At 47.0% G+C, this 6,000-nt stretch overlaps 1 long non-coding RNA gene across 1 annotated transcript in view; it reads left to right on the forward strand.

The window, feature by feature from the left end:
* Positions 1-2,030, forward strand: part of LOC112955993 — a 70,466-nt gene extending 68,436 nt beyond the window's left edge. The window contains exon 3 of the long non-coding RNA XR_003250975.1: positions 2,008-2,030. This is a non-coding gene — a long non-coding RNA (uncharacterized LOC112955993). The remainder of the gene's footprint in view (positions 1-2,007) is intronic.
* Positions 2,031-6,000: the final 3,970 nt, after the last annotated feature.

Here is a 6,000-nt window from a genome sequence, read left to right on the forward strand (position 1 = left end):
GTCTCTCCGTGAATTGCTTCTCAATATTTTCTCTCTGGGCAAGTCAGGAGCTCTCTGGGGAAATTTCTCTTCAAGCAGGTTTTGAGATGTTTATTCTGCAGTTGTCCTGGCCCAGGCACTTTACTGCTTGGAGCAATGTTGGAGAGGCACTTGGAGGTGGCATCTCCTACCATCTCTGCATGTAATACATATGTAATATGGGGGCTCTGACAAAGTCATTGCCCAGCTGTCCTAATATTTGCAGACAAGGAGGGCTGTGGTCCTTGTAGGCAATTTGAGCTCTGTGAACACACGTCTGCATCCCATGATACTGTGGCTTTTTGTAATGGGAATGGACACCACCTAATTATAATTGGCCCTAAAAAAATGAAGCATAACTCCATCTGAACAGAGGTTCTTCAGGCTCTAAATCCCATTCCTATGGAAGTTAATGGGAATTTTTTCCTCTGCCTTTCACGGCATCCATATCTGGCAACCTATGAATGCAGATCTGTCTTGCTTCTTTCTCTTTCTTCATTAAGTTACTGTGATTTTTTATTATTATTTTTTTTCCCTTGGAATCAGATTAGTGAATTTTCTTTTGACCAAATACCTCCCTGAGGTACCTCAGTGAGACGGGAACGTTTCCTGTGGCTATCGTATCCGCTTCAATATCCTTCAAAGTGGATGTCACAGCCCATAACCACTGAAACAGGCTTTTCTTTCACAGCAGCAGAACAGCAAAGCAGCCTGGATAAGATGAGAGGGACACCATAAATATTACATAGGGTCTGAGGCATTTGCTGGAAGTTCAACAGGAACTCTTCCAGCTTCCCACTGGGAGAGATTTCTTGGGAATAGAACACTCTCTGGAGTTTATAATAACTTCTTAAGTGATATAGGGATTTTTCACATTCCATATTACACAACAGGAAGCAGAATCTTAAGAGAAACGCTGAGCACACTTGCCTTTAATAGGAAACAGTCTGTGCAGGGGTAGAGGAATATTTAAAATATTCTCTCCCTTTTCCTTCTTTTTTTTAAGAACAAAACAAAGCTGATTTTCTAAAATATTTAATTTTTTTCAACTTTTTATATTGATAGATTAAAGGAAAAATCATGCAGTGTAGGGAAGGGAGTCTACAAGAGCAACCCACAGACCGCCTGGCTCCTCATGCCGATTCTCCCCCATCGAGGGGGCTGCGATGGGAAGCACTTGGCCCTGTGGAACGATACATCTGCTGAGTGCCGTTGTGGGCTTCAGCTTTGTGTTTGTGGCTGCACTTTTGCTGAGCTGCAGCTCCAGGCTGAACTGGATCTGGATGGTTTTCCTGAGGAGCGGGACCTTCTGAGCTTCAGGCCAGCGCAAGCAGAGTTTTCTGCTCAGCCCCTTTCAAATGGGGGCTAGTGCTGCGCTCTAAGATGATGTCCCAGGTCTGGTTTTGTTCATGCACAGAATGAGTTTAGGCACAAATCCGAGCGGGAATTGCACTTGTGCATGAAGGGAGCTGAGTGCTAGTTAACTTTGCAGACCAGACTTTTGATGACTTGTTGCTTTGCATATAAAAAAGGCAGGCAGAAAGGTAGGACCATTCCTGAGGAAGGGCTTCCATGCCTTGCTAGGAAAATGCCAAATATATCCCTGTCTCGTTTGCTCAGGCAAGGAAGAGTGGTCAGTGTGATGTATACAGCAAAGCACCCGCGTTCATGACCTCATGAGCGATCCATTCAGAGGGAAGAGCCGGCTTATCCGCTAGGATCCTAATTCCCCGAGACGTTGCAGACTATGCTCGCCCTTGGGCTGCCACATTCGGCAGTCGGGGTGTTGCCCACTTGTTTGAGGTTAAGCACGTGGCGGTTTGCTGGCCGTGTAGACAGCAGGAGGCTTCCCCGTGCTCCTGGCCCTGGAGGAACTATCCTCATACTCCGGCATGCGACAGCTACCCAGACTGTTACATGTTTTTCCTGCCTTCTACCCGGGAGAAATTCCTTCCAGCTGATGTTGCCTTTTTTTTGTGCAAACCACAGGGTAGAGGAGCCTGACTCAAGCCCAGCTCTCCCTCAAAGGTGATTTGCAGCTGGGTCGGGGTGCAGAACGAGGCTTGAGCTCCTCCTTCCCGCAAGCGAGCGGCCCGTGAGTAAGGCTGGTGAGTAACGCCGGGCAGATGTCTGTGCAAACCAAGGCTTCCCCCTCCCCGTCTGAGCCTGGACAAAACAATCCAAAGAGAAGCCGAGGTTTCCGTGAAGCCCGGCGGACAGGAGGGATGGAGCAAGCCTTGGCAGCGGAGCAGGGAAGCGGGGACCGGAATCGGTGCTCCTCGCCTCCCACTTGTCTCGCTTCCAGGTTTAAGTGTAGGATCAAGTTTACGGTAAATCCAGGTCAGGTCTATGTCTGGGAAAGAATTACATCCCTGTGCACCTCTGTTTTAAGGAAGTGGAACTTTATAGCAAGCCTTTATTTACAAGTCATTAGAAAGGGACTTGAATTGTAATAAATGGTCAGTCACTGGTATCACCCAGCGGCTTGCTGTCTGTAGCGTTTGTTTTTCCCATCTGTAACGTACCTGGGAAGCTCTGCTGATCATTTATGAACTCTTTACGCAGCATGTATACATAGGACTGTTGACCTGAGTGGTCATCCCCACAGTCCACTATCTTTTGCCTACATTTGTAGTGATTTTGGGCAGAGCTGTTGGAAGCAATAATTCAACTGCAATTGATATTTGGTTGCAAGCTCGGGAAGAAAAGCTTTTCTCCCTCTGCACCAAGACAGCTGTGTGCAGATCTGGGCAAAAAGCAGACTACCAAAATTACCTTTTGGGTCCAAGCCAATTTTGGTTGTATTTTGTTCTTTTTTTCAGGGTTCTGATCTGGATCCAAAAAGAAGATTTGGATGGGGAGGGTATTTTTGCCTGTCCAGGGCAGTTCTGAGAGCAGCTGGACAAATGAAGTCTCGGGAAAGCTTTTCTGACATTAATAGTGTTTTGTCGCTTCTATCCTGAGTCATATTTTAAGAGACCAGATTTTCAGAGGGTGGATAATAAGGTGTAAATCAGTTGCTACTATGGTCTGTCATGTCTAGGCCCTCTCCCCAACCCCAAGTTTAATAGTCTTGGAGCATTGACATCATATGTCTAGATCTGATAAAAGCTCTTGGTTTAGCTTCCTGCTTAAAATTGCAATTTCAGGTATTTTTGCCTCTTTTCACCTGTGGTGTCTGTCTCCAAGCGCAGACGTACACACATGGGCTTGGACAGAGAGGTGCTCGGAAAGGATTTGGGCTGTCTCCTAAATCAAAGGCTGGGCCTGGGGAGCTGCTGCTGGCTGCCTGCGTGTAGGGGGCTGGAGATGCAGTGGGATCAGTGGGAAGCCCGTCGCTTGCTCCTTTCGGGAAGCAGAGCTCGGGAGATGGCCCTGGAGCAGCAGCAGCTCCCTGCAGAGCTGTCTGGCAGCGGGAGGGAGCTGCAGAAGGACCCACAGAGCCCCCTCTGCCTTCCATGTGTCTCTGGCGGAGATGTTTGGGATCTGGGGGGAGCCATGGGGAAGACTTTAGTGCTTTTTCTGGCACACTGCAGAGTTTCATCAAAATCTAGTGGCATTTCCTCTGTTGAGAAGTGGAAATTGTCTGGGTTTATGGCTGCTCTTTGGCAGCAGTGGAAGCTGTGCCAGTTGGGTGCAGAAAGGGCCTCCTGCTCTGCATCTGGTGTGACCAGCCAGCAGTCCAAGCCAGGAAAACCACAGCCCCACATCAGCCTTCGGCCCAGGCCACGAGCGTAGGGAAGGAGAGAGCTTGTTTATCCAAGGAGAAGGTCAGCTCTCCCTTTCTGGGCAAAAGGCCCTCGAGAGATGACCCCAGACTGGTTGTGTCTCAAGCTCTCCTTCACCACCAGGCTGAGTTTTGGAGATTTTCTCACCATGTTTAGAGATTGCATGCAGTTTTGTTTTTTTATCATCTTCAGAGATGCAACACCCATCTAAACACATGCCTGGAGGAACTGAAGCTTCAGGTAAAACACCAGCTAGCCCAAGATACTATCACAGGAGGCAGCTACGTGGCTACCTCACATAGGAGCCCTTATCCTCAGCATGGGGCTCCTGTCCTGCAGCTGTCCCCAAGTTTACAACATGGTAAACATAGGTTACATGGGTTACAAACCCCTGTAATTTTTTGACTTAGGATTTTTTTGACGTTGTCTCTAGCTCATCAGGTTATTGGTAATGTGGCCTAAGCTGCAGGTACAGGTTGATGCTGAGCTTTGTGCTCCCTTGGACAAAAGCAAGACCGTGGGAGCTCGGAGCTTCTCTCTTTTCAGTCTCCCCCAGGCTGGCCACATCTTCCTTCTATCTGAGGATACAAGCACATGGCTATGTTGATGCAGATTCCTATTGTTCACAGAGCACTTTGGTGGAAACCAAAGTTTAGAGGGGTACATTGTTTACCAGTGCATACTGTTGTTTAGGGGTATATAGAGCCCTCTTCTGTAGTTTGCTAAGAGCTAGTTTAAAAAGTTTTTTTTTCAGTAAACACATGTAGGAAGAAAAATCAAGTGTTTTAGTATGAGATAAGTGTAAAACATGGTATAGATGGAAGCTCTTGAAAGAGAAAGCAGAAGTGTCCAGCGCTTATTCTGGCTCTAAGAAACCTGGCTTTGAGATGAAGAGCACCTGCAGCTCCTGTTGATGCCTGTAGTCAAAGAAATCACAGCTTCCATAGCCGAGTCCACGGGAAGGCTGCTGTGAGGTGGACTGAGGATGATTAGTCGATGCCTCCTTGCTGTTCTTAAGAGTATATATTGGAACTTGTGTCTTGGCAAGTGTGTTCATTTGTGTGCAAGTGAAATACTCATTTTGAGTATTTCATGTGTGTGAAATACTCAGACCTTGCAACTCTCAGCCCAGCTTGCACTTTGCTTCGTTCTTGCAGCAAGGAAGCCTAAAAACCTGTGGTCATCATTAGCAGGGAACTTACCTCTGTAATTGAAAATAGAAAGAGCTAATTCACAGTTATCATTAAAAGATTCATCTGCTGGCGCAAGGTATTAGCAAGTCTCTTGAATAAATCAAATGAGGAAAAAATGAAGTGAAACATCATAGTATCTCACAAGGCTTAAAGTATTTACCCTCCTCAGACCCTGGGTTACAGTGTGGAAATGGCAACAGAAGGTCTCATATTTTAGGACCTTCCTGTAAGGCAAGTGATGTTTATGGCATCTATGTCTCTCTTCTGTCTCTTAATTCCTAAACCTGTGTCCATCAAATTATACTTGAGATATTTCTTAGGGAACAACAAAGCTCATTTCTAGGCCAACCTTTGAGAAAAAGATCTCCACCTGTGAAATTCTTTTTCAAGCTGACAGATGGGCCACTGCTTGGCCTTCCCTGTCTCTTTGCCCATTTGGAGGGAGCGTTTTACCGTGGGGCATGAGCCAGAGGTAACATCATCAAAATACATCGAGCCTGAACCCCTGCACTCACTGCCCTCTTCTGCAGGGCGTGTGGCATGGTCGTGAAGCCAAGACCACCAACGTGGTCTCCTGTCTGGAGCTCGAGCCAGCGTTGACTGCTCGTGTACATCCCTGTGCCGTGCAGACCCACATAGCTATGGACAACATGTTGCTTTGAGACACGCTTGTGTGCCACCAAGGAGCACAGTAATAGGATTGTGGATTAGCGACCTGGTGTTTAGAAGGATCATTGTATTTTTCCCCTAGGTCAAGGAAGCCCGTGGTGGTAAGGATTGTCTGAAGTCCTGGCTTTGGTTCCTTTCTGATCTGAAGATTAGATATCAGGCTGAGTCGAGATTGATTTGGTGGCTGATCCTTAGCTGTTCTGTAAATATTCTCCTTTTCCTCTGGCCAAGTCTTGTAAAAAGCTGGAGCTGTGACCCCAGCCAGGATCTCCAGGCACTGTCAAGTCCATGCTGCACTTTGCCTCAGGGAAACTTTGCAACATCTGAGAATTACCAGAGTTGTTTTGCTCTTATCACCCTAATACTGATAATGACAAGACCTGGCTTTAAAG

Source organism: Nothoprocta perdicaria, unplaced genomic scaffold, assembly GCF_003342845.1.
Source record: "Nothoprocta perdicaria isolate Ctin4 unplaced genomic scaffold, notPer1 scaffold_11, whole genome shotgun sequence".
Classification (NCBI taxonomy): domain Eukaryota; kingdom Metazoa; phylum Chordata; class Aves; order Tinamiformes; family Tinamidae; genus Nothoprocta; species Nothoprocta perdicaria.